Source organism: Pteropus vampyrus, unplaced genomic scaffold (genome assembly GCF_000151845.1).
Source record: "Pteropus vampyrus isolate Shadow unplaced genomic scaffold, Pvam_2.0 Scaffold30, whole genome shotgun sequence".
Lineage (NCBI taxonomy): Eukaryota > Metazoa > Chordata > Mammalia > Chiroptera > Pteropodidae > Pteropus > Pteropus vampyrus.
Window position 1 is genome coordinate 10,300,897 of NW_011888811.1, and position 14,393 is coordinate 10,315,289.

At 38.9% G+C, this 14,393-nt stretch overlaps 1 protein-coding gene across 9 annotated transcripts in view; it reads right to left on the reverse strand.

The window, feature by feature from the left end:
* Window positions 1-14,393, reverse strand: part of SGCD (sarcoglycan delta) — a 1,401,159-nt gene that overhangs the window by 374,636 nt on the left and 1,012,130 nt on the right. For 2 of the 9 annotated variants that reach the window (XM_011356751.1, XM_023528641.1), the window contains exons 1-2: window positions 5,964-6,448; window positions 3,703-3,746 (exon numbers count right to left, since the gene is read on the reverse strand). The exons of 6 other annotated variants lie outside the window; for them this stretch is intronic. The gene's annotated coding sequence lies outside the window, so the exon portion shown is untranslated. Of the gene's footprint in view, window positions 1-3,702; window positions 3,747-5,963; window positions 6,449-14,393 lie in introns of those variants that run through there. One more of the 9 variants, XM_023528640.1, reaches the window with a different exon arrangement.

Sequence of the window (14,393 nt, forward strand, 5' to 3'; positions counted from 1 at the left end):
GCTGAATACTTTGACCCCAGCAAGTAACAGCAGGGTTCCAGGAATTCAGAAATGTATTATTTGGAAATCTGGGTGCTCACAAGAATGTCTGATCCTATCACCGTGGCTTGGGAAAGTGCTTTGAACAAGGAAGGAGTTTCTAATCCCTGGCAATGCAGTTTTTATCAGGAAACTGTGCTTGCGTTAGTAGGTGCCATTGCATTATCGGTTAAAAAGAAGAATAAAGCTATCACTTCCATATCCACCCACACACCCAGAGTCTCATTAGGATGATCACCAGCAAAGAGATCCAAACAAACCAATCTCACAGGATTTATACACTCAGTGAACCGTAGTGACACGTTCCTCGCCCAGTCCTGCAGACCTGCCTGACAGGCAGGATGGAGGCCACAGCTTACGTAGCTCCCTTTACCTAGGTGGTTCACACTTGGCCACATGAATGTGAAGAGAAAATAAAGATGATCACCTTTCTGTGCAGCAGCAAAGGTGAAAGAAAGAGGACAGCAGAATCTGCAGCGCGAGTCGGGCGACGCAGAAAAAGTAACCTGGATATTCTGTATAAAACGTTCTCTCCTTGCTGATTGTCTCAACTATTCATTTTTTCTTGATCTGCCCATCTCATTCTTTGTCAGTCTGCCTCACACTATCTCAGTTAATATTAAGTATACACAGCTAAAATACTTAAGTCCTTACTGTGCGCGAGGCACCATGTAAATGCATTATATGCACAATCTCACAATACACTATGGACATTACCATGTCCATTTTCAAAATGATACAACTGTGGCACATGGAGATGATGTAACTTGTCTTAGGTCATTCGGCCAGGATCACAGTCCAGGTTCGTCTGCCTCAGAGCCTCGACTCAGTTTACAGTAGTTACTCTCCTGTTACAAGGTCACACCCACCTTCCATTCTTCTTTCTTGCTATGCTTTCTCCCTTATAATTGCCCTTTTCCCTTTTGGTTAATAGGTGCATGGTGTCCCATTCCTGGTACCATCATTCCCGTCATGTTAATATCATTCTACGGCGTCAGTGGGCACAAGACCCAGTGCTCTTTCCTGTCGAATGACCGGAATTGAGAGCAGGGAACATTTTTATCAGGACGGTAACTAGAAAGGGTTCAGAGAAAAGAGAATAGTGCAGGAAAAGGTGAATGAAAGATGAAATAATTCAACTAAGACATTCATAAAGAAAAGGGGAGTTTTAGAATTATAAAAATCATATATTATGACAAATAGAAAATATTCCAGAGACATCTGATCCCATTTCACGGATAGGAAACTGAGATCCTGGTATCAGTGGTGTCGGGACTTCTGCCAACATTTCTGACCATCTTGACCTTATCCTTTCTCTTCACCTCACTTCTGCACGAAGTACCACTACCACCCTCAAACGTGGCTTAAGAGACTATGACAATGGCCGTGGGTTACAAAGTACAGAGATGCAACTCTTGCCCACTCCGAGGAGGACTGAGATGTGAAATAACTCCCCAAAGCTGCCTCGCAGTGTAGGCAGGTTCTCCATCATCGCATCTGGCTGGCATCTGTTAGCGATGCTAAAAATGGCATCCCTGCAGTGGGTAATGATTTAGCCACAACAATGTTAAACAAACTCAGTCTGTGGACCAGTGTCTTGCTGACTTCAACAGACACTCAGGAAGCTTTTGAAAACACAGGGATTCCCCAATCCTCATCTCAGAATTCTGATTCAGGAGGTTCTGAGAAACCATGGAACCAGGTAATTTCCGAGGGCCCTTCTAACAGCAAAGCTCCACTGAGCTGTTACTTTCTCTGGCATGGCTCTGAAGTATCCCTCAGCTATTACTGAGTCAATGCATATACCATGTCATCCATACCAGACTCAGAGTTGAGGAACAAGAAGCACTGCCATCTCAGATCGCCTGTGTTCCTCAGGCAGGTAATGTATCTTTTCTGGTCTGCGTCCACTTCTTTAAAATGGAAGAAATGGATTATTAGAGCAGTGTTTTTTCAAATGTATTTGTTTATTCATTCCTTTTTTAAAAAAATTAAGCATTTCTGGCCCAAACTGTCTATGCTATCCCACAGACATCCTCCCTGCTGTTCACTGCTAATAGAACTCTGATATGCTCATTATCAGGCAGAAAGCCCTTGATCTGAACTTGTGGGCTCCTACTCCACACCCTGAGGGTGAAACATACTCAGCCTAAACCTATCATGGTAATAGCATTCCATGGGGCCCTTGGTTCCATGACCCAGTTCTGGCTGTGTATTCTGAGACAGAAGGGTAAGTCAACATGGGAGGGGATCCCTCTGTGATCAAAAGGACAAAGGCTCATGAAGAGAAACATTTATCACTTTCAAGTCCTGACACCATTGCCCTGACTTGAGTATGACACTGAGAAATGAGAAAGGGGAGTTGAGCACAAGTGCCGAGGATGGTGGAACTTCCACCTTTGGTCCTTGAGGACACAGCTCAACTTCTGCTACTAGAAAGGACCCTCCATCTGCACCTGAGGAAAGTGAGCTCTTATACACTTAGACTTCCCTGAGCAGGGTTTCTGTTACTTGTAGTCAAATGTAATCTTCACTGATATAGCATTAAAACTCTTTTCAAATGAAGTATCTTGCAAAGCCCCAATATATGCAACAGATAAAAGTGGCTGGTCTACATGAGAAGCACAGGTGGGGTGCTTCCAGGGCTTTCCTCCCCAGATTCTTAGAGGGGTTCCTCCACAGAACCAGAACCGGTCACGATCAGAGGTTACGGTTGCGTTCCCAAGTCACCAGGGATCCTCAGATCTTCTCAGGGATCTGAGAATTCGTTACCCAATTTGTTCTTGTGTTTTTCTTTAGTTTTTATGTGCTCATTTTACCTATGCAAATTCTGTCCTAGAAAAAGTCGATCTGATTCACGACCAACAGCTATGACCACATGGTTCTGGTGTCTGAGTCTGTTTTCAAGTGATTCCATTCTATCAGGAGTAATGAGAAATGGCACATTCCCTGCAGGTACAGGTCAAAGGACATCATGGCAGCGAGTGAAAGTAGATCTAAAGAGAAAAAGTCATGAAAGAATCAAGTGTCTGTGCAGAAGAACGGACTATGAATGTATGAAATCAAAATAGCCTCCAGGTAACTGTCAGTCCCAGGTTCATGATGTAAGCCTTATTAAATTCTAGTATAAAAAGCCAATTTTGATCATCTGAATACTACTATTACATAGTTTTCCTTGTACTCAATTCATAAATTTGTTTTCGTGTTACAGCTGTTCAACAATAATTAAAAAAAAGAAGTAATATCTTTATTTCTAGAGATAATATCTAGGTGGGTATTTTTGGTTTATACATATTTAAATAACAATAAGAATAATGAAATCAGCGATGGGGGCATGGATCTTTCTTCACTCCTATTAAAAGGGGTCCCTATGCTACTCAAACTCAAGGAGTTCTGAAGTATAGGACAGCCCCACTCCCTTCCAGAAGGAGAAATCCATGATTCCATGAGGTTCCTTATATTATAAAACAATTATTAAACGCTTTCACCAACAATGTGGTATGTATCCTTGAAGATGGTTTTTACAATCAATAAAATTTAAATTAAATTCATTTATTAAAATAAAGCACGTGCATTTTACATGTCTTTTCAAAAGTTTGTCTTAATAATAAAGTGTCCACGAGCAGAGCTTTGAATGAGCTGTGCTCATTGCAGTCATTCAGCCAACTCCAGCTGGTCCTTTCACTCAACACTCCCAGCAGGAATATCTCTGGACGGAACAACTATGGGTTAAAAATAAGGCCTTAAGAGCCTAGTCCCTTCTTGCTTAGGAAATCTGAACCCTTGGACGATGCCATTCTTACAAAATATGCTTTCTGATTACTTCCAGAAGGCACAGCAGGGCAGACTGACCATGGGGTCTCCTATTGCGAAGAGAGTAAAACAGGTTTCCTCACTGAGGCCATGGTTTATCCACACACTTCAAGTCAGACAAGTCAGTGCCTGCTGGTTTTTGCTGTTCCTAGAACGTGTTTCAGTCCGGCACACAGCTCTCTTCCCCCTGTCCTCGCTGCCCAGTCTGTGGTGCGGCCACTCCTCTCTCCTCGTTGCTTGTACCTCTGCCCTGGATTTCTTCTCTACCTTTCACTCCGTTTTTCTTTTTCCCTTTCACACAGTCAAGGAGCTTGATTTTTTCCCTCCCATACTTCTTAGAGAAGGATTCTGTAAAGTTTTAGGCACTGCTGCTTGTAATCCTGCAGCCCGGAGTTGCTATTTCATGCCTGTTCTGTTCGACGCTTGACACACACTAAATTTAGAGGAGTATGACATTAGAGCTCACTTGAGTTTCCCCCTTCACTAGCAGTGGGCTTGGCTATGGTTCGCAAGTGTTCCTAATCTGTCTTGGCATTTTGCTCACTCACTGGCATTTAAGAAAAACTCAAAGTATTGTCACTGTCTTCCCTGACTTCCAATTACAACCCCTTTTCTGCTCCATGTGCTATAGCTCCCAAATCCTCCCACCCCGACCCAAATCAAAGATGAGGTTGGTGAAGAAAAGATTTATGTGCCATCTCTTAGGATGAGAAATCCTGCTGCTAGTCACTTCTCAATTCCCTCCTCTCAAGTGCAAAACTGTGGAGAAAATTGCTGGCTGTGAGTGCTGAGCTTCCACCAACAGGACACAATGTCTCCCACTTAAACTATGTCTTACACAGAGAGAGAGATGAAAAATTCCAACCCTCCACTCTTCATTCGCCCATTAACCTTACTCTCTCTGATTAGTAACTTCTTGAGAGATTTTAGAACTCAAGTAAACACACACCTGTTTTTATAGAGATCTCCCCTAAGAGCTCTAGCTACTCTCCTGCTACACAAGAAGGGTCTGAGCGTTCATTCATTCATCTGTTTTCCCAACCACTCTCTTGGTCAAACCCCGTTTGGAAAACATCACTGCTCTCACTGGTTGTTCTGCCGGTATTCATACAGCTGTAGTGAGAGTTAGTCCAGCTCTTTCCGAGCTGAACCAGGTTCTTAAATGCAATTACATTGTTTTGTATATTTTCTAAATGCTAATCATATAATAAGGTATGGCTTTCCTAGGGGAGTAAAAATCTATATTGCATTATAGCTGATATGTGTGAGAAAGAATTATTTAAAATTTGATTTTTTTAAAAAAAGTACTCTTCAGTAAGTTGTAAAATAAAATCAATTGATCAATGAAATAAAGTTCACACCATTGTCTCTATCTTTCAACAATGGTTTTGAGTTAACTATTATTTTGTTACTCTCTAGATATCTCTATTTCATAAAACACAGAAGCATTTTTTGAGAGTAAAACTGCCAGTTATTTCTTCAACTCAGAAAAATTAAATATTATCATAGAAATAGAATTACAAGGGTTGATCTAGCATTGTTTCCAGGCAAATATCTCACTGGACTCCTTAAGGACCGTCAAAATCCCATGTAATAATAAAAGATGCCAGGAACACATATGTACATTTCTGCTCCTGCACCCTGAAAGTGTAATCCAAAATAGAAGCTTCAAACTCTGATTCCCTCCTAAACTGAGAGCCATTTTCTGCTAAAAAATGCTCCTTTCGAAACTCTCATGAAGCAAAGAACACAGACAGTTTCATCTAAAATTATCTTCCCTGCCAATGAACTGTCCTTCCACGCAGAAAAGTTCCAGAAGGTTGGATCAGGGTGACAATACACGATTTCACAGACTTGTCTTTTTCGCATTGCGTTGCCAGCTAAATCCCAACTTTCAGAAGTGTCTCTGCCTTGCTGAAAATCAGATCTTGAAGGGAGTTGAGGAAAAGAAAAGATCACAGCTCCACACCAAGTGTTTAAGTGAGGAAGTTCTAACTTGTTCTCACACACACATTCACTCACACATGAAAACTCGGAGTACGTTGCAAACAAACAGCAGGCTCAAGAAGTGAAGAGAAGCGTGGAAATGCGGGAATGTAGCAGCACCTTACCTCTCTCCCCTCCGCTTCACAAAGCCGCTGATGGAAATCCGCCCTCAATCCGGGAGTGTGCTGGGCGGCTCTGAAGGAGGCGGCCTCTGGGCCTGCCAGAGTGTGAGCAGGCCCAGCCTGCGTTCAGAAGCTGCCCCAGTCAGATTTTCCAACTGTAGAACTGCAGCCAAATCCCTGCCCATGCCTGAAGAATTTCCTGAACAGCATTCCCGTTCTTTTTCTGACTGCTTTGAAACCGTACTCTGTCTGAGCTTCAATGCAGCTTTGTCAGACCAACTCAGAGCTACTGGGCTGTCTCCAGCTATCAATGGGAAACACATGTGTCAAGCACGGACTCGCTCCCCTGCAACAGCGCCCATGGCGTCTGCTGGGCTCACATTCACAAACCACAAAGGAAACTGCTTCTAGAACCAATTCGGATTTCTCAGCCATTCTCCACACAGGCTCTGCTCTGTGGTGCTAGATGCTGGAGATATGTCTTCTCTTTCTTCCACTCCATACTGCTGCTTTTTAACTTGCTCCTTCTACTCACATTCCTGGCCCACCCGTCAGCCCCCTGAGCTCTTGCCAGTCCTGATAACGAGCCTATTAACAGCCGAGAGAGGTGAATTCCAATTTCATCTCCCTACCTGCGTTGCCTCAGTCTTTGCTCCAAATTTCAGTTGCTGAAGGGGGAACAATATTTTTAGCATTTTCAGACTTGTCCGGTGCTTCAGAGTTGTCTCTTCATCCTGATATGTGTGTGTGCATCTATGGGCAGTGTAACTGAAAATAATGCAATTATTTTTCAGGCACTTTTGTTGCTTTCTGCTCTATAACTGTGCTAGTCCAAAAATGTAACATTTTACAGGCTGTTTCAATGTGTGTTATGATTATAGGAAACAGGAGAAAAGAATGTACCTTTAATCAGGAATGCATCCTAATTCTGTGCACCTGTGATTATTTCTGGATGACACTCCATCAAGATGTCCTGTGTATATTCTGCTGGATTTTATGGTCTACCGTTGACATTTCCTTTTTTCCATAAAACAAGAGGGAATCTCTAAAGATACAAAGAGGACACCCCTCTTCTCCCACACTGAAAACCCAACATCTAAAGAGCCAAAGCTAAGTTGTCAAGGTAACACTGCAAAAAAGAGATGATTTAAAGAGAGAGCTCATTTGTTTTGATTTTTTTTCCTTTTGGTATTAATATTTTACTTCCTAAAATCACACCCCATTAGCAACTCAAAGAACTGGCTTGCCAGATTGTAAAAGTGTTGTGTGTTCCTGAGGGGCAGTTGTAAATAGTAGGTTGGGTCTGGAGTTGAGAATCCAACTGCAATGGATACTTTGAGAGAGAGAGAGAGAGAGAGAAGGGGAAGGAGGGAGGGAAGGAGGGGGGAGAGAGAGAGAGAGCGCGCGCACGCGCCAGCAGGAACATAGCACCTCTAAGGCCAGGATGCAATTATAGACTCAAAGAACTTTAGAGTTGGAAGGAACCCCAGGGACCATCCAATTCAAATTATTTCTACCCTTCACATGTTGCAGAGGGAAATGGAGGCCCAAAGAGATTAGATGACTCATCTGGAGTTGCCAAGACAGTAAATGCCAGAGCTGCGGCTTAAAAAACGGGATTTGGGCTAATTTTTTATGTGCTTTCTAGCAACATTTGGGAGAGGTGGTATCATCTAACCTTCATAAGGGTAGGCTTCTAATCAATTGGCCTGGGTCTAATCTTAGCTCTGTCTGTGAATCTCTAATCCATCTTGCTTAACCTCTCTGGACCTCATCTATGAAATGGGGACAATAATATGGTCTACTACATGGAACTGTTAAGGATTCTGTGAGATAAATCCATGTAAAGTGTTTATTAGAGTGCCTATAAATAAATTTCAGTTTAGTTTTCTTTTAGTGGAGCAAAATCGAGACCCTTTTTCTTACCTAAAAGCAAAATTATACTCTCATACCTAGTTTGAGTTTCTATAATAAACTATTTGATGAGTTTTTAGAATAAACTATTTAAGTTTTCTGCCACATAACAGGGGCCTGTCGCCTTAAACATAAGCAAGTGTCCTACTGCCTTAGTGGAACATTATGCCAGCCACACAGCTACTCTTCATTTATTCCATAAACATAACACTAAAGTCTTCCTTTAAGATCAACTCACAGGAAAATAATGACATCAAACCAGCAGTCTGTTACATGAGGCTGAACAAAGTGCCATTTGCAGAGAACTAGGCTTTCTCTCCAAAACTTGAGCTCAAAGTTACCATTCTAAAAATAGAAGACCATTAACAATTGCAATTTCCACGTTTAGTAACTGCAACCTTCTAAATTAACAAAAACAAAAACCCCATGAATTGAGGGGAAAAACTCTTACTGAGAAAACAGTTGCTACAAATTCTAAAGGATCAGATTTCTATCTGGGGTTCCAGAGTCTTTGTCTTAGAGCCAATAGTAGTAAGCAGTTATAGTCACTATTTATTAATCACATTTGGTGTGCACAGCTACTTTGGAGAAAGAAAAAGAGGAGGAATAGTTAATTTTCAGTGGTTTACAAATGTTTTAAGAATCAATTAAAAACAAGCAAACATAAAACTGGAAAAACCAAGCTCAGACTTAAACAAAGGCAGAACAATGGTGATGTAATCCAAAAAAAAAACCAAAACGCTGTTCTACAAACTCCCCAAATACTTGCTACATATCTCATTCATTGTGGGTATTTAAAAGAAATACCTCAGTTTGAGACCCAGCTTCCATACTACTAACTGGAAAATCCTGAAAAATTACTTAACTCTTTAAATGTTTAGAAAAATCACCCAAAATTTGGAAATAAGACCAAAATTTTGTCATGTTCCTTCTAAAGCACACGTGGCAACAGTTTAACATGTCCTCTCAAGAATTAAGGGAAATGTGTGTCGTTCATGTCACTATTTACTACTGAATTAAGGTCCCAAATTTAGTAAAGTCACATGTTATCTTGGAGACTTTTGTCTATTAAAGATACAAATTATTTCTGTCCAGTAGAAAAAATAATCCCACATGTGATAGTGTATCACACTCTAAATCCAGTTTTGTATCTAATTGAGTATTCTTTTGCTAACATTCCTTTATTAATGCACTTAGGACAAGGAGCTCCTCAAATGCTACTAGAACAAGTCTCACCATGATACTGATTTCCTCAACAATTAATGAGCCAAATTGAATCTTTCACATATTTTCACTTTATATTTGTAAGAGTGATGTTTTTAACTTTTAAAAATTATAGTTTGATACTGTTTCATGTTCCTCATCTGTGTCATGAATGTTTTAAGTCTTATCTGAGATAATGCATAATAAAGCACTTAGCAAAATGTATGGCACATAGCAAATGCTCAAACTATGTAAGCACTGCTATTATTTAATATCTAATATTTGGTGTTCAGTTTTATAAAGAACTCTAGAGATCCCTAGACTAGATCACTCATCAATCTCCTTCCTATTACACATTTTAATCCTTGCCATTGGATGCTGAATCCCCTCTATAATAGCCACCTTTACTGGAATTCTTCCACAAATGTTAACCTCTTTGCTTATCAGAGATTTCTATTTTTAATGTTTTAAAATTAATCACTGAAATATATCTCCAGATAACACATAGGGATTCTATAGCTAATCACAAAGGTCAGTTAAAAATTCTGACCTTAAAGATCATTAAACATCATTCTAAACTAGAACATAAGCTCCATGAAAACAAGGATTTTTGTCTTCATCATCTCCTGCCGTATCTCCAACATCTAGGGCTGGTATGTTGGCCCTCATATTTGCCATTTGAATAATAACTGCCTTTGATTTACTTGAAAATAGAGGTCCTAAATCATCCTTTTTAATGGATTATTTTGATTTACGGTTTAAACAGATTTCGGTACTATTGTATCATTTCTCTTCATGATTTAAAGTCCCTCTTATCATCTGGTTTGCTTTTTTCTGTTTCAGTTTGGCTAATTTACTCTTAAAATTCAATGCTGAGAAGTGAACAAAATTTTCAGGTGTGCTGGGTCTAATTCAGGAGGCAGAGGAATAACTCCCCCTCTCGTTTAGGAAGTAATGCAATTCTTGATAATATTAGGTTTGGAAGCAGTAACTTTGAGTCACACTGAGAAGCCAGCTTGGAACTCTGTTTTATCGAAGGAGCTCTGATTAAGCTACATCTCCACATCTGTGATCCTGAAGCCTCACTTTAGTTAGAATCATCTGGAGGAAGCTTTTAAGGTGACCAGAGCCAGGGACCCTCCCCCGAGATTTTTATTCCATTGAACTGAACTAGAAACCAGGTAACAGTATTCTGTTTTGAGTCCCCTACTGCCACAATGATTCTAATGTGAACCAGGATAAAAATCACTCAGTTACAGTGATAACTGAGCTTTTAAAACATAAACCTAATTGTGTCATTATGTGACTAAAATACTTAAATGACTTACCATTGCCTGAACAGGAAAGACAGTCCCCCTAGCTCTGACTTGAAAGGCCTGGCTTAATCTGGTCCCTTGCCTACCACTGCAGTCTCATCTGTTGCCATTCTCCCTTCTTCCAGTTCTTTAAAGAAATCCTGTATTGTTCTACTTGAGCATCTTCAAAAAAGCCATTCTCTTCTTCTGGAAAGAGTTTCCTTTTTCCTAAAAGCTACCCTTACTCTTATGTTTTCATCCATTTAAATCCTATTCAACCTTCAAATTTATACTCCATTATCAGTTCCTTTAGGAATCAGTTATCCCTGAACCCCTAGGACCAATAGTCTCCTTTATGCCTAAAGCCTAATACTTATCATAGTGTGATTACATATTAATTGTATTTTCATTTGATTCATGTCAATCTTTCCTGAGAGAAAATGACTATTTCCCATGAGGGTAGAAACCAGGCCTGCTTACTACTGTATCCTAGTTTCCTGAACCATGACTAGCTCATAGGAAGTACACAATAGATTTTTTTAAGTAAGTGAATAGTTTGTTTATTTTTTTTTTAACCAGTACAGAAATATGCAAATAACCCCACTTTCTTTACCTTAAGGTTTTAGACTGCATTTAATCTGTCATGTTAAAATTGTACTCTTCTTAGGATGCTGAGTTCTCTTATAAGATATAAATATTCTCGAAAACTAATTAGCTGTTTACATGTTTGTCTAAAAGACTTTATGAGAAATTTCCAAGTCAGGTGGCTGGCAAAATCCTTAAGTCCTGAGGTACAAGGCAGGATGACAATGATTATGGGGAAGAGAGTTTGCTGTGCCACACTTAGGGGGGCAGGCTACTCAGGGATAATACTGTGGCATCATACAGAGGCACAAAGTAGCTATGGGACAAACTTGAAAAGAGGCATTTAAGAACCCTTTTGGTTACAGCAGTCCAAACTAATTCGAATTAGTCTAAGGAAAAGAAAAGGGCAGGGTGGTTTCCAATGTCGTATAACTGTAACCCCTAGTGGTGGATTTTAAGGTGTGATGGACAGTAGCAGTTAAAAAACAATAATACAATCAGAGCTGTATCTCCCCCTTCTTCTCTTGGCTTCATTCTCTGTTTCTGCTCTCTGTTGGGTAGTAAGACATTCACAGGTGGTCCCAAGATCACTTTCACAGGGAAAATAAAAGATCCTTTCCAGGAAAGACTCTAGGTAGCCCAACTAAGCTACGTGCTTATCCCTAAACAAATCTCTACGGTCAGAAAGAAGGATGAAGTCCTTGTGTTGGCCATATTTGGCTTATAGGACAAACCTGGAGACTAAAAAGATGGAATCATCTCCATCTATACCACATGGACCGAGTAGGCTAATGAGGGAATTCAGAAAAAAGTGGTAGGCAGACAAAACACTCATGTGAACTACGGATATAGGGCACCCAAGACATAGTCACAATCTTGCCCAGGAAGGTTCTGTAGGAAATATTATGAGGCAATATTTAATCAAAGGACAGAAAAAGTACTTACTATATACAAGCCAAAAATAATTGAATTGAAGTTAAACTAATGGTAGATAATTAGAACAGTAATATTATGCCAGCCCTTCATTTAAAGGTTCATTTCACAAATAATACCTGATGGGAAATGACACTCACCCTGCTTTGGCTCTTCAAAACAGACAGAGCAAATCCAATACTGCTTTTCAATGACCAAGGGCAAAATTATCTGGTTGACTTTGAAGAGACTTTTTTGTACAGGAAATCTAGACCAGGAAGTTTGGCTCAGTGACAAATCAATGACCCACAGTTTTGAGAATATCTCCATTGGCCAGACACAGTGTCTAAGCTAAAGTCACTTTTTGTTTTGGAAATTTAAATATTGCATGGGGGCACAATGAAGGATTCTCAAGCTAAGTCATTACTTTGAGAAGAAATGGACACATTTGATAATTTATGTGACTAGTAATGAAACAGTGCAAATATATCTTTTAAAAAATTAATTAAATGCTGTAAAAGAAATGACTGTAAAAGAAATGCTGGTATAGTTACATAGACGATTATATGCATTCTTTTGTTTTTGGCCCAAAACATTGATCATTTCTTTGAAAATTGAAACAAAAGGATGCTAAGTAACAACATGAAAAATGAAGGTATAAAAATCACTGGTACAGATAAATATTTAGTCAAATTCGGAATACTCTAATATTGTAATGGTGGTATCTAAAGCCCTTCTAATGCTAGTTTCAAAATTAAAAGACAAAAGTATTAAATATAACTATAGCTTCAATAATTTCTTAATGGAGAATTAATGAATATACAAAATGTAAAGTATGATATCAGAAGCAAAAAAATGGGGGGAGAAGTAAAAGTATAGAGTGATCTTGTAAGCGATTAACGTTAAGTAGTTATCAGCTTAAAATAGACTGTTATAAGTATAAGGTGTTTTATGTCAGCTTTGTGATAACAACAGAGAATTAAAAAAAATGTACTAGAAACACAAAATATAAAGAGAAATAAATTAAAAAATCAACAAATTACATAAGAAGACAGTAAGATAGAAAGTACAGAAAAACAACAAAACAGTCAGAAAATTATTAAGAAAATGGCAATAGTAAGTCCTTACATATCAATAATCACTTGAAACGCACATGGATTAAATTCTCCATTCAGAAGACGCAGTGGATGAATATGTAGAAAAGAAGATTCAACAATATGTTGCCTACAAGAGACTCAATTTAACCTTAAGAACACACATTGGCTGAGAGTAAAGGGATAGAAAAAGATATTCCATGCTAAGACAACCAAAAGACAGCAGGAATGGCAGCAAGGAATTGGGGAGCTGTTGGTCAAAGGCTACAAACTTTTAGTTATGAGTAAGTTCTAAGGGTTTGGCATTGTGACTATAGTTAATAATAACATATTGTACACTTGAAATTTGCTAAGAGATTAACCTAAGTGTCTCATCACACAAGCAAACAAGGTAACTATGTGAGGTGACAGCTGGAATGGCTATACTCATATTAGACAAAATAGACTTTCACTCAAAACCTGTCACAGGAGACAAAGAAGGTCACTATATAACGACAAAGAGGTCATTCATCAACAGGATATAACAATTGTAAACACATGTGCACCTAACATTGAAGCACCTAAATATATAAAGCTAGTCTTAACAGAACTGAATAGAGAAATACAATACAGCAAGTACAATACAATACAAAACAGCAATACAATAATAATAGCGGATATCAATACCCTACTTTCAACAATGGATAAATCTTTCAGACAGAAAATCAATAAGGAAACAGTGGTTTTTAATAACATTATAGATCACATGTACCTAACAGACATATACAGAGCATTCCATCCAATGGCAGCAAAACAAACCCTCTTCTCATGTGCACAGGGAACATTCTCCAGGACAGATCATGTGCTGGACCACAAAACAAGTCTTAACAAATTTAAGAAGACTTAAATCATATCAGTTATCTTTTCTGACCACAATGGCATGAAAGCAGAAATCCGTTAACAGGAAAAAAGCTAAAAAATTCACAAATATGTGGAATTTAAACAACAAGCTCTTGAACAACCAATAGGTCAAAGAAGAAGAAAAAAAAAGTATCTTGAGACAAGTGAAAATGGAAACACAACATACTGAAACTTAAAGGGACAGCAAAGCAGTTCTAAAAGGGAAGTTTATAGTGATAAATATTGACATTGGAAGAAAATAAAAGTTCTGAAGTAAACAACCTAACTTCACATTACAAGGGACTAGAAAAGAGAAGAACAAACTAGGTCCAAAATTAGCAGAAAGAAAGTAATAATAAGATGAGAACAAGAATAAATGAAATAGAGACCAGAAAAAAAATAGAAGACAAAACTAAGAGTCGATTTTTTGAAAAGATAAACAAAACTGACAAACCTTTATCTAGACTAACAAAGAAAAAAAAGGATTCAAATCAAATTATAAGTCAAAGAGGAGACATTACAACTGATGTCAAAGAGATACAAAGATTCCT